This window comes from Triticum urartu, chromosome 5A (genome assembly GCF_056163025.1).
Source record: "Triticum urartu cultivar PI428250 chromosome 5A, HENAU_Tu73, whole genome shotgun sequence".
NCBI classification, from domain to species: Eukaryota; Viridiplantae; Streptophyta; class Magnoliopsida; order Poales; family Poaceae; genus Triticum; species Triticum urartu.
The window spans coordinates 661351666-661378975 of record NC_141877.1 but is presented as its reverse complement, the minus strand read 5'-3'; the positions used below and the strand labels follow the sequence as shown (position 1 = coordinate 661378975).

The 27310-nt window shown below is 47.9% G+C and overlaps 1 pseudogene; it reads right to left on the bottom strand.

The window, feature by feature from the left end:
* Positions 1–14: 14 nt before the first annotated feature.
* LOC125507615 (riboflavin biosynthesis protein PYRD, chloroplastic-like) overlaps positions 15–27310 on the bottom strand; it is a 110330-nt pseudogene continuing 83034 nt past the window's right edge.

Here is a 27310-nt window from a genome sequence, read left to right as displayed (position 1 = left end):
GAGAAGATAAGATGCTACAAATATCCCTCAAGCAGCAAAGTTCCATTCACCTCCTTGTGCTCCACATTCTTGAGTGCAAACGACTGGCTGCCACCAAACGCCAGGTCGCTCGGCCCTGGGCTCACCATCCATACAGGTGAGAGCTCCATGACAACCTTCTGCACCAGCTTGTGTTGAGTAAATAGGCAATTTCTCGATTAAATTAATCCACGAGTAAATCACTAGCATGGCATTGACACAAATAAACGCATACTGATATTCAGCCAAGCTAGCACATACTACGCTAATTGCAGAAAGATCAACGTAATGCTACCATGGCTAAAACACAAAACAGTAGGAGCGGGATAAATGAGTTATACCCTCCAGTAGGCCATGCAGAGGCCGTGGCTTTGGTGGCTGTAGCGGTGTCCTCGGCGGCCTTCTTGTCGGCTTCAGCTTTCTCGGCGGCGGCACGTTCGGCGTCGGTGGACATGGTGATGATGAAGGCGACGCGGACGTAGAGGAAGTAGATGATCGGAAGCGAGCAGTCGCGTAATCGCTGCCCAAAAACCTATTCGCCCCTCACCCCGTACAGGAACCAGAAGGGCGTGGTTTCGGAGACCTCCTCTCCCGTCGACCGTGTACGCGGCGGACGGGATGGAGTCACCGGCGGCATCAGCAGCAAGGGAACGACGGTGAGCGTGCGCATGGAAGCAGATGTTATCTGTTCGTGGCGGCTAGGGTTAGAAGACACCGCACACTTATATAGGCGCAACCGCGTGAAGAGACGTGGGATCGTCCCACGTCCGAGTCCGTGACAGCCCATGATCTGACTTCTCAGATCGTGGCCTAGATGTCAGAGAACTCTCCGTTAGTGACTGGCAAAAATACGCGCGTAGGTGTGAGCTCGGCTCGGCTCAATCCCGCAACCCGCGGCGCGTCGTGACGAGGCGTGGCGTGGCGTGGCGAGGCGGGCGGCGGAGGAGGAGTGCGCGAGGGCCTCTTCTCTTCTCAAGCTCCAATAACATGTAGAAGAGAAACCCTTATAAGGAGGTCCAACTCCTTTTCCACTTCCAGGGTGGGACTAAACTTCCCACTACACCTAGTGCCATATAACCCACATGGGCCCTTAGAGATTTTTCAGAAATTACTATATGGGCCTAGAGCCCATCTCAAATTTCAGCAATCCCCCACCAGATCTCGAGAGCCCATTGTGTCCTTTGTTCCAATTACAGTTTCGCTATACTAGTGTTTCAGTGAAGACCTGTTAAGGCCGAGCTTCACCTAGAGCAAGTAGTTACACTCCTTCACAACTGAACAATGGACTATGCCTTGAATTGTCAGTTTGGCGTAAAGAAGTTTCACCACATGTCTTACTAGTACTAGGCTGCCGAAGGCTGACCCTTCGGGTGGAGCATATAAGTCACACTCCTGGCCTATTCAAGTGCTTACTAGAGATCACCCCAATCTCATAGACTATGACCAGCAGTCGGGCTCATATAGGCGTGTTCCTCCAAAGATCGCTCTATAGGATAGCATCTTGCTTATATAAGCTTCGGAACACATTAAGACATTAGTCATCCTACCATACAGTGTCGAGAGTATTGCATCTCCAACGGAGTGGGTTAGTATAGTTACTCTCCTCAGTTCACCACTGGCTTGTTTTCCCAGGTCCTAATTCACGGGATCTCCGATCACATAGGTTGGGTTACTACCATGGCAACTCATGTGGGTCTCATGCCCATCTCCCTCAATGCATTATCTGTCACTACACGTGATAGCCCTTTCGTAAAGGGATCTTCCAGATTCTTAGCCGTATGGACATACTCCAACGCTATCACTCCGGAATTTCTTAATTTTCTGACAGCCTTTAATCTCATTCTTATGTGTTTGTTGGACTTCATGTTGTCCTTTGAACTTTTCATCTTGGTGATGACAGTCTGATTATCGCAGTTCATAAGGATAGCCGGAACCGGTTTACCAACCATTGGCAAGTCCATCAAAAGATCTCGAAGCCATCCTGCTTCGACACCAGATGTGTCTAATGCTGTTAATTCTGCTTCCATTGTCGATCTCGTTAAGATCGTTTGCTTGCAAGACTTCCAGGAAACAGCGCCACCTCCAAGAGTAAACATATACCTAGTTGTGGCCTTCTTCTCATCAGCATCAGAGATCCAATTTGCATCACTATACCCTTCAAGTACCGACGGGTATCTGGTATAGTGAAGTCCATAGTTCATAGTACCTTTCAGATAGCGCATAACTCTTTCAACAGCATGCCAATGTACATCACCCGGTTTGGAAACAAAGCGGCTCAGTTTGCTCATAGCAAACGCGATGTCAGGCCTCGTTGTGCTCGCTAGGTACATCTGTGAACCAATGATTTGAGAGTATCTCAATTGATCTATAGCCGTGCCTTTGGACTTTCGAATCAACACGCTAGGATCATATGGTGTTTGAGATGGTGTGTAGTCTGAATATCCAAAACGACTCAACACCTTCTCAACATAGTGGGATTGCAGAAGTGTAATCCCACCCTCATTATCTCTTAGTAGCTTGATGTTCAAGATAACATCAGCCACACCAAGGTCTTTCATCTCAAATTTCTGAGACAGAAACGACTTGACCTCCTCAATAACTTTGAGGTTGGTTCCGAATATTAGTATGTCATCAACATACAAGCACAGTGTCGGTGTCAAAACCGGCGGATCTCGGGTAGGGGGTCCCGAACTGTGCGTCTAAGGCGGATGGTAACAGGAGGCAGGGGACATGATGTTTTACCCAGGTTCGGGCCCTCTTGATGTAGGTAAAACCCTACGTCCTGCTTGATTATTCTTGATAATATGAGTAGTACAAGAGTTGATCTACCACGAGATTTGAGAGGCTAAACCCTAGAAGCTAGCCTATGGTATGATTTTCTGTTGTCCTACGGACTAAAACCCTCCGGTTTATATAGACACCGAAGGGGGCTAAGGTTACACAGAGTCGGTTACAAGGAAGGAGATCTACATATCCGTATTGCCAAGCTTGCCTTCCACGCCAAGGAGAGTCCCATCCGGACACGGGACGCAGTCTTCAATCTTGTATCTTCATAGTCCAACAGTCCGGCCAAAGGATATAATCCGGTTGTCCGGACACCCCCTAATCCAGGACTCCCTCAGTAGCCCCTGAACCAGGCTTGAATGACGATAAGTCCGGCGCGCAGATTGTCTTCGGCATTGAAAGGCGGGTTCCTCCTCCAAATACTTCATAGAAGATCTTGAACACGAGGATCGTGTTCGGCTCTGCAAAACAAGTTCCACATACCACCATAGAGAGAATAATATTTCCACAAATCTGATCTGCTGACGTACCCCATAACATGACATCACACCACAGCCAGGTCTTTATTCGAATCGTTTTTCATAACCTATCTCAACGTATTTCGCGAGGCGGTTCTCTTGGCACGTCTTGTCGAAGTAGAGATCGTGTCCCCTTATTACGGGATTCCCATCAATACGAACGTGGGTAACCCAACCGCGCCATCAATTACGGCGCTTGGGGGATAAGCGAGTTTTACCAGGCTGGTGGGGGCGCATAGTTTCGTCCGCCCTTATAAAGGGATAAGGTTTCACCTTTTTCTACCCACGCCTTCTTCCTCCTTGCTCATCCATTCTCGCGCACTCGAGCTCCAACGCCCAAGTCCACATCCTTCTCCTCAACTCTCTCCAAACATGTCTGGAGCGGGAGGCAAGTGGATGGTCTCCTCTGTCACGGAGGGACACATCAAAAAACTACGCGGGGCCGGATACTTAGCCGCGGATATCACGCACCGGCTGCCAGCCGCGGGGCAGATCGTCCCTACCCCGAAACCTCACGAAAGGGTGGTTTTCCTCCCCCACTTCGTCCACGGTCTGGGGTTTCCCCTCCATCCATTCGTCCGCGGCCTTATGTTCAATTATGGGCTAGACTTTCATGATCTGGCCCCAAATTTCATCCTCAACATCTCGGCGTTCATCGTCGTGTGCGAGGCTTTCCTCCGCATCCGGCCCCACTTCGGCCTGTGGCTGAAGACCTTCAATATCAAGCCGAAGGTAGTAGGTGTCCAACAAGCGGAATGCGGCGGAGCCATGGTCGGAAAAATGCCCAACGTTACGTGGCTCGAGGGCTCTTTCATGGAGACCATAAAGGGGTGGCAATCGGGGCGGTTCTACATCACCGAGCCGCGCGACACCAACTGGGTGGCGGCCCCCGAGTTTCGATCCGGAATCCCCACGCGGCTCACTTCCTGGAAGGAGAAGGGCCTGTCCTGGGGTTCATCGGTGGAGCTGGACGGACTCCAGAAGTGTATCCGGAACATGATAAGCAAGAAACTTAAGCTTGTCAACATAGTCCAGGTCATGCTCTTCCACCGGATCCTCCCGTGTCAACAACGGGCTTTCAACTTATGGGACTTCGACCCGGCCCAGCACCAGACTCTATGCGAGCTCTTCGACACGATGCATAAGGACGTCTGGAAGGTGCTGTTCAAGGGCGCCGAGGTCCCTCCTTCTCTTACCGAGGACCGCGGGCTAAGAGCGAAGCGCCCTGCGAATTCGGTAAGTTCTGTACATCTGGTAGGGTATTTATTTCCCATAGCTTAACCATGTGTGGGGTCTGAGCTCCCATGCCTTTGATAGGACTGGGTGGAGACATCGGAGTAGATTAACTGTCCGGCCCCTCTGCCCGAAGACCCTGCGGACGCTCTCCCGACGGAGATGCGGACTCCGGCTCCTTATGAGGTGCCGGAGAAGACCAAGAAGAAGGCCAAGGGAACCCGAAAGAGTTCCCGGCGCCAGGTGATATCGGACTCATCGTCCGATAACTCTGAGACGCACTCCTCCGTGAAAATGAGGAGGAGGAAGACAAAGACTCTCCCCCTCCAGCCGGGGGAGACAAGAAAAGGAAGGCCGCCCCCACCGGGGAGGCCGAAGGGTCCAAGAAGGGAAGGACTCTCCTTCCAGACTGTTCCACCACCGCCGCCGATGGCGAAGACGAGTGGTTACTAAGGGCCAAGCCCCTGGCGAAGTCGTAAGTATTCGGATACCAGAGTAACTCATAGCATAATTTTATTGCACTACTTCTCCTAACGTCGAATATGATCATGCAGTCCGCCCCGAGCCCGTATCGACGTATCCTCGTCGGGCGGCTCCTTGGACTCGTCAGATATGGATAGTGATACACTTCCGACCGCCTCCTCTCCTCGCCCTACGGACGATGTCGAGGTATTGTCTCAAGGGGCACCAAGCCGGGGGGAGACAGTCCCGGAGGCGCCTCAAGGCGACCTTCCGGACTCTAGGCGCGAAGGGAGCAAGACTCCCAAGGGCTCCAAGTTCGGCCCCCAGCCGAACGCCGCGCTGGAACCTCCAGTGGTTCTGGACTCGGGCAGGCGGCCCCCTTCCAAGAGGGGCAAGCCGCCCGTGCCGGTGACCTCTGTCCATCCAGAGGCACCGGACAACTTGCTGGGAGCGCCTCATGGCGCTTCCATCGACGAAAAGCACCGCACTATTATGGGTGCGGTGATCAAGAAGGTTCAGTCCGCCAAGAGCGGACTGACTGAAGCCTGTGCCAGCCTTCTAACAGGCTTTGAGGTAAGTATTTAAAATATAGGAAAAATATTACCGCATAGACAGTAGCCCCTGATGCTCTGTTTGGTGTTCACAAAGAAAAGCCGAATAGAGGATCAAATAATATCTGCAGGAGTCTAATATAAGTATGTCTGTATGCGTATGCAGGCTTCGCTGCTGACCTCTGCCGCACTGACTGCGGAGGTCGCTGCACTGAGGCAGAACCTCAAGCGGTCCAAGAAAGAGCTCGGTCTTGCCAAGAGGCAGCTCGAGGAGAACAAAGGTAAGTAATGCCTTGTCCACACACACACACACACACACACACACACACACGCACACACACACACACACATATATATATAAGATGCGGTTGCCAAATGATAGGATCATCATGGATGTGCCAGGGGCCACGACCGAAGTGGCGACCCTGAAGCAAGCGCTGTCTGAGGCCGAAAACAACGCGGCCAAGGAGCGCACCGAGTGGAAAAAACAAGAGGCGCGGGTGGGTGAGGTGCAACAAGAGCTCCAGGCTCTCGTGAAGAAGCACGAGGCCTTGGAGCTTGACCCGAAGACACGAGAGTCCGAGCTTGCCGCGGCCCTCGAGGGCACAAAGCATGCCAAGGCTGAAGCCCAAAAGTCCCTCCAGGAAATTGAGGCGATGAGGAAGATAGCGGCGGGTAAGGCATTCAATATGCAAAGCAAGCATGTGAAAGTAAATTACTTGTTACTCACCCGAGTCCGGAGCTCTCTAGGAGCATTCGCAGATTTGCCCCGCAGCGTTTCGGATGCCGCGAAGTATTACCAGGCCGAGGAGGGAAGCTCGACGGAGAAGTTGTTTTGGTCTCAGTATACTGGGACCAAACACCCGATGCCTGTGAGCGACCAGCTGAAGCAGCTGGTCGAGCTGCACAAGGCGGCCGAACAGGCCGTGAGGGGCCTTATAGTTCGGATGTGGCCTGGCGACTCCCTTCCCAACAGCTACTTCGGCCTGGTGAGGCGGCTTATGGATGCGTGCCCACGGCTGGAAGTCATAAAGGGGTCCGTCTGCATCGAAGGTGCACGCCGGGCTTTTGCCCGTGCGAAGGTGCACTGGGCCAAGATGGACGCCGAGAAGCTGGTGAAGGAGGGGCCACCGCAGGGCAAGGAGCATCGCCACCCTGAAATGTATTATGAGGGTGTCCTGAAGGGTGCCCGTCTTGTGGCGGAGGAGTGTGTGAAGGATGTAATTTTTGAATGAACTTGCTCGTTTGATCCTATATTATGAAAACTTGTTCATGTGCGCTATGCAACGCTTGTTTGAATTTAAAATATTACCTTCTGTGCGGCTATTTAGCAAATCTGAGAGATGGCCAGTCGTCGGCTTCTGCCCCCATGCCATGAGTGCTGGGGTGTTCGGGATAAATCTGAGCACTCTTTTTCCCATTGTTGGGTCCTTCGAGGGAGGTGCTTAGCACAACAAACAAGGCAATCGGACTATAATGCTTTATCACTCTCACTTAGCCATAGAAGTCTACAATTTTAAATTTTGGTGAAGCCCCTAGTATTGGGAAGGCCGAATTCGGGGCGCTATACACGCCTACACCGGACAAAGCCGACTCCTCGCCCTAAGCGGCATAAGTCTTTAGGGACTCGAGACCTCTCGAACAGTGACCAGCTCTCGCCTTATCATGACAGTCAGTTTTAGCTTTCTCTACTGAGGTGCTTAGCCCAGATGAACCGGGGCACAATCGCAGTAGTTCTCCCAGTGCTACCTTAGCCGATATAGCGGAACGTAAGGTACCAAAACATGGGAGCCGGGCAAACCCAACTATTGACCCAAGACATGATTCGGAGCTGATGCATATAATGCTATAAGTTTAGGGTGCCACACTGTTGAAAGTGTTCGGACTTCTCATGCCGTATTATGGGGTACGCTTAAGCCCCTGGCATATTGGCCGTACCAAAGTATATGTTCATTCACAACATTCAGCACCCGTACACTTTGTTTATTCCTGGGAGTTCCGTGGTGCGACATAGCTTTCTGCCTCCTTGGTTGTTGCATCGTGTGTCCAGGAATCGTACCGCCGGACGGGGTTTCCAGAGATTGAAGTCCTGAAAGAGAGAAAAATAACAAAGCGGGAAGCCCCTACTGCGGTTGAGCCGCGTCTTGGGGCGTGCCGTAGTCGTTCCCCCCTCCCCACCTGTGCCCATGGTATTTTCAATGCGTAATTATGTACGCGTGGCACGGATTTCGCAGTTTGGCTGGGACTTGGGTGGGGGCCGCATTGCTATGTGGGCTAGGAACATGCCAGGCGGTCTTGTTGCCGATTACTCCGGGCGTGCTTGAAGGTGTCCAGGTCATTAATCGCCGAACTTGTGGATTGCCTTAAGAGGCTGCTTTGCGCTTCTGCTGCGAGGGCCGCAGTGTGCTCCTCCGTGCGGAGAGAGCGCTCAGTGTTTCCATTGACTGTGATGACCCCCCGAGGTCCTGGCATCTTGAGCTTGAGATATGCATAGTGCGGTACCGCATTGAATCTCACAAATGCGGTTCGCCCGAGCAGTGCATGATAGCCACTGCAGAACGGGACTATATCGAAGATTAACTCCTTGCTTCGGAAGTTATCTGGGGATCCGAAGACCACTTCCAGTGTGACTGAGCCTGTACAATGGGCCTCTACACTTGGTATGACGCCTTTGAATGTCGTTTTTGTGGGTTTGATCCTTGAGGGGTCTATACCCATTTTGCACACTGTGTCCTGATAAAGCAGGTTCAGGCTACTGCCGCCGTCCAGAAGGACTCGAGTGAGGTGAAATCCGTCGATGATTGGGTCTAGGACCAGTGCGGCGAATCCGCCATGACGGATACTAGTGGGATGGTCCCTTCGATCGAAGGTGATCGGACAGGAGGACCATGGGTTGAACTTTGGGGCGACTGGCTCCAACGCATATACATCCCTTAACGCACGCTTCCGCTCCCTCTTGGGGATGTGGGTTGCGTATATCATGTTCACAGTCCGCACTTGTGGGGAGAACCTCTTCTGTCCTCCGGTGTTCGGCTGCCGGGGCTCCTCCTCGTCATCACTATGTAGCCCCTTATCTTTGTTTTCGGCGTTTAACTTGCCGGCCTGCTTGAACACCCAACATTCCCTGTTGGTGTGGTTGGCTGGCTTGTCGGGGGTGCCATGTATTTGGCACGAGCGATTGAGTATACGGTCCAAACTGGATAGGCCCGGAGTGCTTCTTTTGAATGGCTTTTTCCATTGACCGGGTTTAGAGCCTTTGAATCCGGCATTGACTGCCGTATCCTCGGTATTGTCGCTATTGACGTGACGCTTATGTTTGTTGCGACGTGACCTGCCATTGCTATCCTTGGTATCTGAAGTACCGTGGTTCTTTGATATGTTATTGCTGCGAGCTAGCCAGCTGTCTTCTCCCATGCAAAAGCGGGTCATGAGTGTCGTGAGGGCTGCCATAGATTTCAACTTTTCCTGGCCAAGGTGCCGGGCGAGCCACTCGTTGCGGATGTTGTGCTTAAAAGCTGCTAGTGCCTCTGCATCCAGATAGTCGACGATTTGATTTTTCTTTGTCAGGAACCGTGTCCAGAATTGCCTGGCCGATTCCTCTGGCTGCTGAATTATGTGGCTCAAGTCATCGGCATCTGGTGGTCGCACATAAGTGCCCTGGAAGTTGTCGAGGAATGCGGCTTCCAGATCTTCCCAACAGCCGATGGATTCTGCTGCCAGGCTATTGAGCCAATGCCGAGCTGGTCCTTTGAGCTTGAGTGCGAGGTATTTGATGGCATGTAGATCGTCACTGCGGGCCATGTGGATGTGCAGGAGGAAGTCCTCGATCCATACCGCAGGATCTGTTGTGCCGTCATATGATTCGATATTTACAGGTTTGAAACCTTCTGGGATTTGGTGATCCATTACTTCATCTATGAACCATATGGGGTGTGCGGCGCCTCTGTAGTGGGCTATGTCGCAACGCAGCTCGAATGAGTCTTATCCGCTGTGTTCGGCCCGGCCGGATTTACTTTTACTGTATCCGGCGGGACAATTATCGTCTCGCGTAGTGGCGCGCCCTCATGATCCGTAGATCGATCTTGCGTGTTTTGCTTTGTCCTCCAATACGTCTCGCAGGTCTAGCGTGTTTCCCCGTGCCTTGTCATTTTTATTTGGGTGGCGTCGGGGTGCGGGCTGAGTTTTTGGCTGAAATGCCTCTCTGTCACGGCCACGAGGTGGCCGATCAGCCGTGTCATATGCTGGAGATGTAGGTTTTAATGCTTCCTCCTCCAGTCGGGGTAGCAACTTGTGCTTTGGGTAACTCTTGGAGGGGCATTCAAGTTCATATTCCTCAGCCGCGAGGACTTCAGTCCATCTGTCAGCTAGCGAATCTTGATCAGCTTGAAGCTGCTGCTGCTTTTTCTTAAGGCTATTTGCCGTGGCTATAAGCCGGCGCTTGAAGCGCTCTTGATTGGCGGGATCCTCCGGCACGACAAATTCATCATCATCGAGGCTTGCCTCGTCTTCGAAGGGAGGCATGTTATTATCATCCTCCGCCGCTCCATCTGCCGCTCTCTCGGGAGGGCTGGCTTCTCCATCCTCCTGCTCTAAATCTTGCTGGAGGGGATTGTTGTCGTCTTCGGCACTGTCCGGAGTGCTATTATCTCCTGTGCCGGTGTCACCGCTTTTGCTTTGGCGAGACTTAGAGCGGCGCCGCTGACGTCGGCGCTTGGGTTGCTTCTTGGAGGGGTCATCCTCCGCTGTCTCGTCGCCATTGCCTTCTTTGGGTGTGTCCACCATGTATATATCATATGATGAGGTGGCTGTCCAATGCCCTGTGGGCAGTGGTTCCTCTTCGTCTCCCGCATCGTCGTACATACCGTCGATGTCTTCGGAGTCGAAGTCGACCATGTCGGTCAAATTGTCGACAGTGGCTACTAAGTGGGTGGTGGGTGGGCGGCGAATTTCTTCGTCATCTGCATCCCAATCCTGCCGAACATAGTTCAGCCAGGACTCTCCTGACAGGGAGAGAGACCTTAATGAGTTTAGTATGTCGCCGAAAGGCGAGTTCTGAAAGATATCCGCGGAGGTGAACTCCATGATCGGCGCCCAGTCGGATTTAATAGGCACGGGCGCAGGCGGTTCGGGGTACGTGACCGGGGGAGAATCCGGCAGTTCGGCGTCATGGCTCCCGTGAAGGGTAAGGTCGATACTCGGCTCGATCTCCGCTGAGAATACGGCCTCCGTGGCGTGGTCTACCCACCAGTCCATGGATGGTGCAATTGGCTCCGAATTGAGGGTCGGAGCGGTTGCCGGTGCGGTGTCCTGAACACTGTCCGATGGTAGAGCTAAATCATGCTCATCGTGACTGTGCGACACACTCGGCAGGGGCTCGAATCCGTCAAAGATCAAGTCTCCGCGGATGTCGGCCGTGTAGTTTAAGCTTCCAAACCTGACCTGGTGGCCAGGGGCGTAACTCTCGATCTGCTCCAGATGGCCAAGCGAGTTAGCCCGCAATGCGAAGCCGCCGAATATAAAGATGTGTCCAGGGAGAAAAGTCTCACCCTGGACTGCATCGCTATCGATGATCGAAGGAGCCATCAAGCCTAACGGTGACAACACAGAGGAACTCTCAATGAAAGCACCAATGTTGGTGTCAAAACCGGCGGATCTCGTGTAGGGGGTCCCAAACTGTGCGTCTAAGGCGGATGGTAACAGGAGGCAGGGGACACGATGTTTTACCCAGGTTCGGGCCCTCTTGATGGAGGTAAAACCCTATGACCTGCTTGATTATTCTTGATAATATGAGTAGTACAAGAGTTGATCTACCACGAGATCTGAGAGGCTAAACCCTAGAAGCTAGCCTATGGTATGATTGTCTATTGTCCTATGGACTAAAACCCTCCGGTTTATATAGACACCAGAGGGGGCTAGGGTTACACAGAGTCGGTTACAAGGAAGGAGATCTACATATCCATATTTCCAAGCTTGCCTTCCACGCCAAGGAGAGTCCCATCCGGACACGGGACGAAGTCTTCAATCTTGTATCTTCATAGTCCAACAGTCCGGCCAAAGGATATAATCCGGCTGTCCAGACACCCCCAAATCCAGGACTCCCGCACACAGTATAACTTCTTCGCCCCCACCATGGCGATAGTATACACATTTGTCAGCCTCATTAACAACGAAACCAACAGATATCAGAGTTGTATTAAACTTATCATGCCATTGCTTAGGTGCTTTCTTCAGGCCATATAAAGATTTCAGCAACCTACACACCTTTCTTTCCTGACCATCTATCACAAAGCCATCTGGCTGTTGCATATAGATTTCCTCAATTAGCTCTCCATTCAGAAAAGCCGTCTTAACATCCATCTAGTGGACGAGAAGACCATGCGAGGCCGCCAAGGAGAGTAATACTCTAATGGTGGTCAGTCTAGCCACAAGTGAATAAGTATCGAAGAAATCTTCCTCTTCTTTCTGGTCATAACCCTTGGCCACAAGCCTAGCCTTGTACTTTTCAATCATACCATCGGGCCTAAGATTCTTTTTGAACACCCACTTACATACCAATGGTTTGCAACCATAGGGACGCTCAGTGATCTCCCATGTCCCGTTAGCCATGATGGAATCCATTCGCTACGGACCGCATCCTTCCAGTATTCAGCGTCTGGTGAGGCATACGCTTCTGAAAGAGAAGTAGGAGTATCATCCACAAGGTACACGAAGAAATCAACACCAAAGGTCTTTGCAGTCCTTTGTCTCTTGCCCCTACCAAGGGTTTCCTCGTCATCCTCCTTGGGATTTTCATCATGTGTTTGTTCATAATATTCCATAGGGATGGCAGGTTCAGGAGTCTGCTCAGATTTCTGTCTAGAAGTGCTTTGCATATCTCTCATAGCAAAAACATTCTCGAAGAATGTAGCATCCTTAGACTCCATAATTGTACTGACCTTCTGATTAGGTACCTCAGATTTCACTACTAGAAATCTATAGCCAACGCTGTTCTTAGCGTAGCCCAAATTAACGCAGTCCACAGTCTTTGGTCCAAGCTTACGCTTTTTGGGGAGCGTCACATTGACTTTCGCCAAACAACCCCAAGTACGCAAGTACGAGAGTGTTGTCCTTCTCTTTGCCCATTTCTCATTGGGAGTGATCTCATTATCCTTTGTCGGAACTTTATTCAGGACATGACATGCCGTCAATATAGCCTCCTCCACCATGCCTTGGATAAACCCGATGTATCTAACATGGCGTTAACCAAATCAGTTAGAGTATGGTTTTTCCGCTCGACAACCCCATTGGACTAGGGTGAATAGGGAGGCGTCCTCTCATGAATAATGCCATGTTCCACACAAAAGGAATCAAACTCACTCGAGAAGTACTCTCCACCACGATCTGACCGGACTTGTTTAATTTTCTTTTCAAGTTGATTCTCAACTTGTGCCTTATAGATTTTAAAGTAGTGTAGAGCCTCATCTTTAGTATTTAACAGATACACATAGCAATATCTAGTGGAATCATCTATCAATGTCATGAAGTATTTCTTTCCACCTTTAGTCAACACACCATTCATCTCACAAAGATCAGAATGTATGAGTTGTAATGGTGCCAAGTGTCTCTCCTCCGCAGCCTTGTGAGGCTTGCGAGGTTGCTTAGCTTGCACACATGAAAGGCACTTAGAACCTTTGGCTAAAGTAAAACTCAGGATTAAAACTAACTTGGCTAGCCGCATCATAACACCGAAACTAATGTGACAAAGACGTGAATGCCAAACTTCATCTATTTCCCAATGCAAAACTCGATCAAGATTGCTCAAGCAATCATCAAAAGAGGAACCATAGACGGAAAAGTCATCCATGAAAACCTCACAAATATTTTCACAAAAGTCAGAGAATATAGCCATCATGCATCTTTGAAAGGTAGCAGGAACCATAGCAGGATAATTCTTTGTGGAATCAATTCATCTTTATCATTAGGAACAACAGTAATACCTCCCTTCTTAGGGACACAATGGACATGACTTACCCACTCACTATCAGCAACGGGATAGATTATACCTGCCTCCAGAAGCTTTAGTATTTCTTTTCTTACCACTTCTTTCATTTTAGGATTCAGACGTCGCTGAGGATCACGAACTGGTTTGGTATCTGCTTCCAAATTTATTTTATGTTCACATAGAGTGGGACTAATGCCCTTAAGATCATCAAGAGTATATCCAATTGTAGCACGATGCTTCTTCAGAGTTTTCAATAATCTTTCTTCTTCATGCTCTGAAAGGTTAGCACTAATAATAACAGGATATATCTTCTTTTCATCAAGATAAGCATATTTAAGATTATCAGGAAACGGTTTAAGCTCAAACATGAGATCAACCTTGGGTGGAGGAGGATCCCCTAAAATTTCAACAGGCAAATTATGTTGCAGAATAGGTTCCTGTTTAAAGAATACTTCATCTATTTCCCTTGTTTCATTCATGAACATATCATTTTCATGGTCTAGCAAATAGTGTTCTAAAGGATCACTAGGAGGTACGGCAATAGAAGCAAGACCAATAATTTCATCCTTACAAGGTAATTCTTCCTCACGATGTTGTTTACTAAATTTAGAGAAATTAAACTCATGAACCATATCATCCAAGCCAACAGTAACAACATTCTTTGTGCAATCTATGGTAGCATTGACAGTATTTAAGAAGGGTCTACCAAATATAATGGGACAAAAACTATCTTGCAGAGAAGTAAGAACAAGAAAATCAGCAGGATATTTAGTTTTCCCACACAAGACTTCAACATCTCTAACAATTCCAATTGGTGAAATAGTATCTCTATTGGCAAGTTTAATTGTGACATCAATACCTTCTAACTCAGCAGGTGCAATTTCATTCTTAATTTCTTCGTATAAAGTATGCGGTATAAAATTAGCACTTGCACCCATATCACATAAGCCATGATAACAATGACCTCCTATTTTAACAGAAATAACATGCACGCCTACCACAGATCTATGTTTATATTTATCACAAGGTTTAGCAATTCTAGGAGTTTCACCTTCAAACTGAATAACATGCCCATCTATATTATCAGACAAGAGATCTTTAACAATAGCAATATTAGGTTCTACCTTAACTTGCTCAGGAGGTGTATAAGTTCTAATATTGCTTTTACGAACAACAGTTGAAGCTTTAGCATGATCCTTTATTCTAACAGGGAAAGGTGGTTTCTCAATATAAGAAGTAGGAACAATAGGATCATTATAAGTGACAGTCTTTTCTTCAACTTTAATAGGTGCAGCTACTTTTACTTCTATGGGAGGATGATATTTAAACCACTTCTCCTTAGGGAGGTCAACATAAGTAGCAAAAGATTCACAGAAAGAAGCTACTATCTCAGAGTCAAGTCCATATTTAGTGCTAAACTTACGGAAAATATCGGTGTCCATAAAAGATTTAACACAATCAAACTTAGGTGTCATACCTGACTCCTTACCTTCTCGAGGTCCCAATCTTCAGAGTTGTGTTTAATTCTATCCAATAAATTCCATCTGAATTCAATAGTCTTCATCATAAAAGAGCCAGCACAAGAAGTATCGAGCATGGTGCGATTGTTATCAGAAAGCCGAGCATAAAAACTTTGCATAATTATTTCTCTCGGGAGCTCATGATTGGGGCATGAATATAACATTGATTTAAGCCTCCCCCAAGCTTGAGCGATGCTTTCTCATTCGCGAGGCCAGGAATTATATATATAATTGCGATCACGATGAACAAGATGCATAGGGTAATACTTTCGATGAAATTCCAGCTTCAATCTTTTATCGTCCCAGAATCTCATGTCATCACATAGCCTATACCATATCAATGCGTCTCCCTTCAAAGATAAAGGGAAGACCTTCTTCTTAGCAACATCATCGGGTATACCTGCAAGCTTAAATAATCCACAAACTTCATCCACATATATTAAGTGCTCATCAGGATGCTTTGTTCCATCTCCTGTAAAAGGGTTAGCTAGCAGTTTTTCCATCATACCCGAAAGAAATTCAAAAGGAGTTTCATTTTCAATAGGTTCAGTAGGTTGAGGAGCAACTCTTTGCTCTACTAGACGGGGTGAAGATACCCCGAACAAGCCCCTCAGAGAATTACTTTCCATAGTAACAAGTGACAGCAAATTTCAGCACACTATATAAATTTTTCCTTACCAAATTCCACCTCAAAGGCGCTACACTCCCCGGCAACGGTGCCAGAAAAGAGTCTTCATGACCCACAAGTATAGGGGATCTATCATAGTCCTTTTGATAAGTAAGAGTGTCAAACCCAACGAGGAGTAGAAGGAAATGATAAGCAGTTTTCAGCAAGGTATTCTCTGCAAGTACTGAAATAAGTGGTAACAGATAGTTTTGTGATAAGATAGATTGTAACGAGCAACAAGTAACAAAAGTAAATAAAGTGCAGCAAGGTGGCCCAATCCTTTTGTAGCAAAGGACAAGCCAGAACAAACTCTTATAATAGGAAAAGCGCTCCCGAGGACACATGGGAATATCGTCAAGCTAGTTTTCATCACGTTCATATGATTCGCGTTCGATACTTTGATAATTTGATATGTGGGTGGACCGGTGCTTGGGTGCTGTTCTTACTTGAACAAGAATCCCACTTATGATTAACCTCTATTGCAAGCATCTGCAACTACAACAAAAGTATTAAGGTCAACCTAACCATAGCATGAAACATGTGGATCCAAATCAGCCCCTTACGAAGCAACGCATAAACTAGGGTTTAAGCTTCTATCACTCTAGCAACCCATCATCTACTTATTACTTCCCAATGCCTTCCTCTAGGCCCAAATAATGGTGAAGTGTTATGTAGTCGACGTTCACATAACACCACTAGAGGCTAGACAACATACATCTTATCAAAATATAAAACGAATACCAAATTCACATGACTACTAATAGCAAGACTTCTCCCTTATCCTTAGGAACAAACGTAACTACTCACAAAGCATATTCATGTTCATAATTAGAGGGGTAATAATATGCATATAGGATCTGAACATATGATCTTCCACCAATTAAACCAACTAGCATCAACTATAAGGAGTAATCAACACTACTAGCAACCTACTAGCACCAATCCCGGACTTTGAGACAAGAATTGGATACAAGAGATGAACTAGGGTTTGGAGATGAGATGGTGCCGGTGAAGATGTTGATGGAGATTGCCCTCTCCCGATGAGAGGAGCGTTGGTGATGACGATGGTGATGATTTCCCCCTCCCGGAGGGAAGTATCCCCGGCAGAACAGCTCTGCCGGGGCTCTAGATTGGATCCGCCAAGGTTCCGCCTCGTGGCGGCGGAGTCTCGTCCCGAAAAGTTCCTTCCTGTTTTTTCTCATCGAAAGACTTCATATAGGAGAAGATGGACGTTGGAGAGCCACCAGGGGGCCCTCGAGGTAGGGGGCGCGCCCTAGGGGGCGGCCCACCCTCGTGAGCAGGGTGTGGGCCCCCCTGGCCTTCATCTTTGGCGAGGATTTTTCTTTATTTGTTTTAAGATGTTTCGTGGAGTTTCAGGACTTTTGGAGTTGCGCAGAATAGGTCTCTAATATTTGCTCCTTTTCCAGCCAGAATTCCAGCTGCCGGCATTCTCCCTCCTTATGTAAACCTTGTAAAATAAGAGAGAATTGCCATAAGTATTGTGACATAAAGTGAAATAAAAGTCCATAATGCGATAAATATCGATATAAAAGCATGATGCAAAATTGACGTATCATAGAGGAAGTAGACAATCGGAAGCGAGCAGTTGCGTAATCGCTGCCCAAAAACCTATTCGCCCTTCACACCGTACAGGAAAAGGAAGGGCGTAGTTTCGGAGACCTGCTCTCCCGTCGACCGTGTACACGGCGGATGGGATGGAGTCACTGGCGGCAGCAGCAGCAGCAAGGGAACGACGATGGGCGTGCGCGTGGGAGCAGATGTGATCTGTTCGTGGCGGCTAGGGTTAGGAGACACCGCACACTTCTATAGGCACAGCCGCGTGGAGAGACGTGGGCTCGTCCCACGTCCGAGTCCATGACAGCCCACGATCCGACATCTCAGGTCATGGCCCAGCTGTCAGAGAACTCACCGTTAGTGACTGGCAAATGTAAGCGCGTAGGTGTGAGCTCGGCTCGGCTCAATCCTGCAACCCGCGGCGCGTCGTGACGAGGCGTGGCGTGGCGTGGCGAGGCGGGCGGCGGAGGAGAGCGCGAGGGCCTCTTCTCTTCTCAAGCTCCAATAGCATGTAGAAGAGAAACCCTTATAAGGAGGTCCAACTCCTTTTCCACTTCCAGGGTGGGACTAAACTTCCCACTACACCTAGTGCCATATAACCCACATGGGCCCTTAGAGATTCTTCAGAAATTGCTATATGGGCCTAGAGCCCATCTCAAATTTCAGCAATCCCCCACCAGATCTCAAGGGCCCATTGTGTCCTCTGTTCCAATTATAGTTTCGCTATACCAGTGTTTCAGTGAAGACCCGTTAAGGTTGAGCTTCACCTAGAGCAAGTAGTTACACTCCTTCACAACTGAACAATGGACTATGCCTTGAATTGTCAGTTTGGCGTAAAGAAGTTTCACCACATGTCTTACTAGTACTAGGCTGTCGAAGACTGACCCCTCGGGTGGACCATATAAGTCACACTCCTGACCTATTCATGAGCTTACTAGAGATCACCCCAATCTCATAGACTGTGACCAGCAGTCGGGCTCATATAGCTGTGTTCCTCCAAAGATCGCTCTGTAAGATAGCATCTTGCTTATATAAGCTTCGGAACACATTAAGACAGTAGTCATCCTACCATTCTTAGCCGTATGGACATACTCAAATGCTATCACTCCAGAGTTTCTTAATTTTCTAACAGCCTTTAATCTCATTCTTATGTGTTTGTTGGACTTCATGTTGTCCTTTGAACTTTTCACCTTGGTGATGATAGTCTGATTATCGCAGTTCATAAGGATAGCTGGAACCGGTTTATTAACCAATGGCAAGTCCATCAAAAGATCTCGAAGCCATCCTGCTTTAACACCAGATGTGTCTAATGCTGTTAATTCTGCTTCCATTGTCGATCTCGTTAAGATCGTTTGCTTGCAAGACTTTCAGGAAATAGTGCCACCTCCAAGAGTAAACATATACCCAGTTGTGGCCTTCATCTCATCAGCATCAGAGATCCAATTTGCATCACTATACCCTTCAAGTACCGACGGGTATCCGGTATAGTGAAGTCCATAGTTCATAGTACCTTTTAGATAGCGCATAACTCTTTCAACAGCATGCCAATGTACATCACCCGGTTTGGAAACAAACCGGCTCAGTTTGCTCACAGCAAACACGATGTCAGGACTCGTTGCGCTCGCTAGGTACATCAATGAACCAATGATTTGAGAGTATCTCAATTGATCTATAGTCATGCCTTTGGACTTTCGAATCAACATGCTAGGATCATATGGTGTTTGAGATGGTGTGCAGTCTGAATGTCCAAAACGACTCAACACCTTCTCAACATAGTCTGAATTAGGGAGCTTTGCGATTATGCAGCCCGCGACAAACTTGCCCAGTAATTCACACTTAAGAAGTTCAAGCTCCTTAACAATGCATATTATCTCATGAGCCTGCTCCAATACAGGACGGTTTTCAACCATCTTGTAATCGTGGAACTACTCTATAATATACATCTCGCTCCCGGCATCGGCGGCCCCGAACTTAGATTCGAGCACCTCCCACAAGTCCTTGGCAACATGCACATGTAAATATGAGTCGACCAGTTTATCTCCGATCACGCTAAGAACTGCTCCGAGGAACACAACGGTGGCCTCCTTGAACGCCTTCTCCTGTTCCGGAGCAATCGTTCCTGTGGAGACACAGGTGACCCAGAACACGTTCATAGCCGTGAGCCATAAAGTGGTCTTAGTCTGCCAACACTTAAAATATGAACCGGTAAACTTATCCGGTTTCAGTGCAGCGGCAAAGCCACTTGCTGAAAAATTCCTACACATAATAGGTTTTTGGATTGTTGAGTAAATAGGCAATTTCTTGATTAAGTTAATCCATGAGTAAATCACTAGCATGGCATTGACACAAATAAACGCATACTGATATTCAGTCAAGCTAGCACATACTACGCTAATTGCAGAAAGATCTACGTATAACACTAGCATGGCTAAAACAGAAAACAGTAGGAGCAGGATAAACGAGTTATACCCTCCAGTAGGCCATGCAGAGGCCGCAGCTTTGGTGGCAGCAGTGGCGTCCTCGGCGGCCTTCTTGCCGGCTTCAGCTTTCTCGGCGGCGGCACGTTCGGCGTCGGTGGACATGGTGATGATGAAGGCGACACAGACATAGAGGAAGTAGACGATCGGAAGCGAGCAGTCGCGTAATAACTGCCCAAAAACCTATTTGCCCCTCACCCCATACAGGAACCAGAAGGGCGTGGTTTCGGAGACCTCCTCTCCCGTCGACCGTGTACGCGACGGACGGGATGGAGTCACCGGCGGCATCAGCAGCAAGGGAACGACGGTGAGCGTGCGCGTGGAAGCAGATGTTATCTGTTCGTGGCGGCTAGGGTTAGAAGACACCGCACACTTATATAGGCGCAACCGCGTGGAGAGACGTGGGATCATCCCACGTCCGAGTCCATGACAGCCCATGATCTGACTTCTCAGATCATGGCCTAGGTGTCAGAGAACTCTCTGTTAGTGACTGGCAAAAATAAGCGCGTAGTTGCGAGCTCGGCTCAGCTCAATCCCGCAACCCGCGGCGTGTCGTGACGAGGCGTGGCGTGGCGTGGCGAGGCGGGCAGCGGAGGAGGAGTGCGCGAGGGCCTCTTCTCTTCTCAAGCTCCAATAGCATGTAGAAGAGAAACTCTTATAAGGAGGTCCAACTCCTTTTCCACTTCCAGGGTGGGACTAAACTTCCCACTACACCTAGTGCCATGTAACCCACATGGGCCCTTAGAGATTTTTCAGAAATTGCTATATGGGCCTAGAGCCCATCTCAAATTTCAGCAATCCCCCACCAGATCTCGAGGGCCCATTGTGTCCTTTGTTCCAATTACAGTTTCGCTATACCAGTGTTTTAGTGAAGACCTGTTAAGGTTGAGCTTCACCTAGAGCAAGTAGTTACACTCCTTCACAACTGAACAATGGACTATGCCTTGAATTGTCAGTTTGGCATAAATAAGTTTTACTAGTACTAGGCTGCCGAAGGCTGACCCTTCGGGTGGAGCATATAAGTCACACTCCTAGCCTATTCAAGTGCTTACTAGAGATCACCCCAATCTCATAGACTATGACCAGCAGTCGGGCTCATATAGGCGTGTTCCTCCAAAGATCGCTCTATAGGATAGCATCTTGCTTATATAAGCTTCGGAACACATTAAGACAGTAGTCATCCTACCATACAGTGTCAAGAGTATTGCATCTCCAACGGAGTGGGTTAGTATAGTTACTCTCCTTAGTTCACCACTGGCTTGTTTTCCCAGGTCCTAATTCACGGGATCTCCGATCACATAGGTTGGGTTATTACCATGGCAACTCATGTGGGTCTCATACCCATCTCCCTCGATGCATTATCTATCACTACACGTGATAGCTCTTCCGTAAAGGGATCTGCCAGATTCTTAGCCGTATGGACATACTCCAACGCTATCACTCCGGAGTTTCTTAATTTTCTAACAGCCTTTAATATCATTCTTATTTGTTTGTTGGACTTCATGTTGTCCTTTGAACTTTTCACCTTGGTGATGACAGTCTGATTATTGCTGTTCATAAGGATAGCCGGAACCGGTTTATCAACCAATGGCAAGTCCATCAAAAGATCTCGAAGCCATCCTGCTTCGACACCAGATGTGTCGAATGCTGTTAATTCTGCTTCCATTGTCGATCTCGTTAAGATCATTTGCTTGCAAGACTTCCAGGAAACAACGCCACCTCCAAGAGTAAACATATACCCAGTTGTGGCCTTCATCTCATCAGCATCAGAGATCCAATTTGCATCACTATACCCTTCAAGTACCGACGGGTATCCGGTATAGTGAAGTCCATAGTTCATAGTACCTTTCAGATAGCGCATAACTCTTTCAACAGCATGCCAATGTACATCACCCGGTTTGGAAACAAACCGGCTTAGTTTGCTCACAACAAACGCGATGTCAGGCCTCGTTGCGCTCGTTAGGTACATCAGTGAACCAATGATTTGAGAGTATCTCAATTGATCTATAACCGTGCCTTTGGACTTTCGAATGAACTTGCTAGGATCATATGGTGTTTGAGATTGTGTGCAGTCCGAATATCCAAAACGACTCAACACCTTCTCAACATAGTGGGATTGCAGAAGTGTAATCCCACCCTCATTATCTCTCAGTAGCTTGATGTTCAAGATAACATCAGCCACACCAAGATCTTTCATCTCAAAGTTCTGAGACAGAAACGACTTGACCTCCTCAATGACTTTGAGGTTGGTTCTGAATATCAGTATGTCATCAACATACAAGCACAGTGTAACTCCTTCGCCCCCACCATGGCGATAGTATACACATTTGTCAGCCTCATTAACAACGAAACCAACAGATGTCAGAGTTGTATTAAACTTATCATGCCGTTGCTTATGTGCTTGCTTCAGGCCATATAAAGATTTCAGCAACCTACACACCTTTCTTTCCTGACCATCTATCACAAAGCCATCTGGCTGTTGCATATAGATTTCCTCATTTAGCTCTCCATTCAGAAAAGTCGTCTGAACATCCATCTGGTGGACGAGAAGACCATGCGAGGCCGCCAACGAGATTAATACTCTAATGGTGGTCAGTCTAGCCACAGGTGAATAAGTATCAAAGAAATCTTCCTCTTCTTTCTGGTCATAACCCTTGGCCACAAGCCTAGCCTTGTACTTTTCAATTGTACCATCGGGCCTAAGCTTATTTTTGAACACGCACTTACATCCCAATGGTTTGCAACCATAGGGACGCTCAGTGATCTTCCTTGTCCCGTTAGCCATGATGGAATCCATCTCGCTACGGACCACATCCTTCAAGTAGTCAGCTTCTGGAGAGGCATACGCTTCTGAAATAGAAGTAGGAGTATCATCCATGAGGTACACGAAGAAATCAACACCAAAGGTCTTTGCAGTACTTTGTCTCTTGCCCCTACCAAGGGTTTCCTCGTCATCCTCCTCGGGATTTTCATCATGTGTTTGTTCATAATATTCCATAGGGATGGCAAGTTCAGGAGTCTCGTCAGATTTCTGTCTAGAAGTGCTTTGCATATCTCTCATAGGAAAAATATCCTCGAAGAGTGTAGCATCCTTAGACTCCATAATTGTACCGACCTTCTGATCAGGTACCTTATATTTCACTACTAGAAATCTATAGCCAACGCTGTTGTTAGCATAGCCCAAATTAACGCAGCTCACAATCTTTGGTCCAAGCTTACGCTTTTTGGGGATCGGCACATTGACTTTCGCCAAACAGCCCCAAGTACGCAAGTACGGGAGTGTTGTCCTTCTCTTTGCCCATTTCTCATAGGGAGTGATCTCGTTATCCTTTGTCGGAACTTTATTCAGGAGATGACATGCCGTCAATATAGCCTCCCCCCACCATGCCTTGGATAAACCCGATGTATCTAACATGGCGTTAACCAAACCAGTTAGGGTACGGTTTTTCCGCTCGGCAACCCCGTTTGACTGGGGTGAATAGGGAGGCGTCCTCTCATGAATAATGCCATGTTCCGCACAGAAGGAATCAAACTCACTCGAGAAGTACTCTCCACCACGATCTGACCGGACTCGTTTAATTTTCTTTTCAAGTTGATTCTCAACTTCTGCCTTATAGATTTTAAAGTAGTGTAGAGCCTCATCTTTAGTATTTAATAGATACACATAGCAATATCTAGTGGAATAATCTATCAATGTCATGAAGTATTTATTTCCACCTTTAGTGAACAGACCATTCATCTCACAAAGATCAGAATGTATGAGTTCTAATGGTGCCAAGTGTCTGTCCTCCGCGGCGTTCTGAGGCTTGAGAGGTTGCTTAGCTTGCACGCATGAAAGGCACTTAGAACCTTTGGCTAAAGTAAAACTCGGGATTAAATCCAACTTGGCTAGCCGCGTCATAACAACAAAACTAATGTGACAAATACATGAATGCCAAACTTCAGATTCATCAACATTCGAATGAACATGGTTCACGACTTTATTACAAAAATCTGCAAGGGAAAGGCGGTACATCCCTCCTCTCTCATAACCTTTTCCAACAAAGAGTCCATATTTTGTAACAACTAATTTATTAGACTCAAAAACCAACTTAAACCCTTGTCTACATAGAAGGGTGCCACTAACGAGGTTCTTCTTGATGGCGGGGACATGCTGCACATTCTTCAGCTGCACGATCCTTCCCGAAGGAAACTTCAGATCGACCGTGCCAACACCATGAACATAAGCACTCGCGCCATTCCCCAGCAATACAGACCTATGGCCTGCGACCTGGTAAGAAGTGAACAATGAAATTTCAGCACACACATGTACACCTGCACCTGTGTCCACCCACCAATCGTTGGGCTGAAACACTAAAAAAACAGTAAATAAATTACCATGCCCAGGTGCACCATTCTCATTGTTGTCCACAATCATGTTGATGGACTTGGAGTCCTTTCCTGACTTCTTGTACTTGTTTGGGCACTTGTTGGCCCAATGTTCAACCGAACCACAAGTAAAGCAGCCCTCATCCTTCTTGTTCTTCTTGAAGGTCTTCTTACCCTTCTTCTTAAAGTCGGTATTGTGTTGGACACCATTCTTTCCCTTGGGCTTGTGGGAGTTGAAGTTCTTCTGGTTCACCATGTTGGCGACATAAGTCCCATCGGCCCCTTTTCCATGCGAGTCCTTTGCCCTTGAATTCTGCTCAACACTCAGATGGCCAATGACATCCTCCACAGAGAATTCACGCCTCTAATGTTTCAGAGTGGTGTCAAAGTTCCTCCAGGAATTAGGGAGCTTAGCGATTATGCAGCCCGCGACAAAGTTGCCCGGTAACTCGCACTTAAGAAGTTCAAGATCCTTAACAATGCATATTATCTCATGAGCCTGCTCCAATACAGGACGGTTTTCAACCACCTTGTAATCGTGGAACTACTCTATTATATACATCTCGCTCCTGGCATCGGCGGCCCCGAACTTAGATTCGAGCACCTCCAACAAGTCCTTGGCAACATGCACATGTAAATATGAGTCGACCATTTTATCTCCGATCATGCTAAGAACTACTCCGAGGAACACCACGGTGGCCTCCTTGAACGCCTTCTCCTGTTCAGGAGCAATCGTTCCCGTGGAGACACCGGTGACCCAGAACACGTTCATAGCCATGAGCCATAAAGTGGTCTTAGTCTGCCAATGCTTAAAATACGAACCGGTAAACTTATCCGGTTTCAGTGCAGCGGCAAAGCGACTTGCTGACAAATTCCTACAAATAATAGGTTTTTGGATTGTTGAGTAAATAGGCAATTTCTCGATTAAATTAATCCACGAGTAAATCACTAGCGTGGCATTGACACAAATAAACGCATACTGATATTCAGTCAAGCTAGCACATACTACGCTAATTGTAGAAAGATCTATGTATAACGCTAGCATGGCTAAAACGGAAAACAGTAGGAGCGGGATAAACGAGTTATACCCTCCAGTAGGCCATGCATAGGCCGCGACTTTGGTGGCAGCAGCGGCGTCCTCGGCGGCCTTCTTGTCGGCTTCAGCTTTCTCGGCGGTGGAATGTTCAGCATCGGTGGACATGGTGAAGATGAAGGCGACGCAGATGTAGAGGAAGTAGACGATCGGAAGCGAGCAGTCGCGTGATCGCTGCGCAAAAACCTATTCGCCCCTCACCCCGTACAGGAACCAGAAGGGCGCGGTTTCGGAGACCTGCTCTCCCGTCGATCGTGTACGCGGCGGACGGGATGGAGTCACCGGCGGCAGCAGCAGCAAGGGAATGACGGTGGGCGTGCGCGTGGGAGCGGATGTGATCTGTTCGCGGAGGTTAGGGTTAGCAGACACCGCACACTTATATAGGCGCAGCCGCGTGGAGAGACATGGGCTCGTCCCACGTCCGAGTCCGTGACAGCCCACGATCTGACATCTCAGATCGTGGCCCAGGTGTCAGAGAACTCTCCGTTAGTGACTGGAAAAAATAAGCGCGTAGGTGTGAGCTCGGCTCAGCTCAATCCCGCAAACCGCGACGCGTCATGACGAGGCGTGGCGTGGCGGGCGGCGGAGGTGGAGTGCGCGAGGGCCTCTTCCCTTCTCAAGCTCCAATAGCATGTAGAAGAGAAACCCTCATAAGGAGGTCCAACTCCTTTTCCACTTCCGGGGTGGGACTAAACTTCCCACTACACCTAGTGCCATATAACCCACATGGGCCCTTAGAGATTTTTCAGAAATTGCTATATGGGCCTAGAGCCCATCTCAAATTTCAGCAATCCCCCACCAGATCTCGAGGGCCCATTTTGTCCTCTGTTCCAATTACTGTTTCGATATACCAGTGTTTCAGTGAAGACCTGTTAAGGTTGAGCTTCACCTACAGCAAGTAGTTACACTCCTTCACAACTGAACAATGGACTATGACTTGAATTGTCAGTTTGGTGTAAAGAAGTTCCACCACATGTCTTACTAGTACTAGGCTGCTGAAGGCTGACCCCTCGGGTGGAGCATATAAGTAACACTCCTAGCCTATTCCTGAGCTTACTAGAGATCACCACAATCTCATAGACTATGACCAGCAGTCGGGCTCATATAGGTGTGTTCCTCCAAAGATCGCTCTGTAGGATAGCATCTTGCTTATATAAGCTTCGGAACACATTTAGACAGTAGTCATCCTACCATACAGTGTCGAGAGTATTGCATCTCCAATGGAGTGGGTTAGTATAGTTACTCTCCTTAGTTCACCACTGGCTTGTTTTCCCAGGTCCTAATTCATGGGATCTCCGATCACATAGGTTGGGTTACTACCATGGCAACTCATGTGGGTCTCATACCCATCTCCCTCGATGCATTATCTATCACTACACGTGATAGCTCTTCCGTAAAGGGATCTGCCAGATTCTTAGCCGTATGGACATACTCCAATGCTATCACTCCGGAGTTTCTTAATTTTCTAACAGCCTTTAATATCATTCTTATTTGTTTGTTGGACTTCATGTTGTCCTTTGAACTTTTCACCTTGGTGATGACAGTCTGATTATTGCTGTTCATAAGGATAGCCGGAACCGGTTTATCAACCAATGGCAAGTCCATCAAAAGATCTCGAAGCCATCCTGCTTCGACACCAGATGTGTCGAATGCTGTTAATTCTGCTTCCATTGTCGATCTCGTTAAGATCATTTGCTTGCAAGACTTCCAGGAAACAACGCCACCTCCAAGAGTAAACATATACCCAGTTGTGGCCTTCATCTCATCAGCATCAGAGATCCAATTTGCATCACTATACCCTTCAATTACCGACGGGTATCCGGTATAGTCAAGTCCATAGTTCATAGTACCTTTCAGATAGTGCATAACTCTTTCAACAACATGCCAATGTACATCACCTGGTTTGGAAACAAACTGGCTCAGTTTGCTCACAGCAAACACGATGTCAGGCCTCGTTGCGCTTGCTAGGTACATCAGTGAACCAATGATTTGAGAATATCTCAATTGATCTATAGCCGTGCCTTTGGACTTTTGAATCAACACGCTAGGATCATATGGTGTTT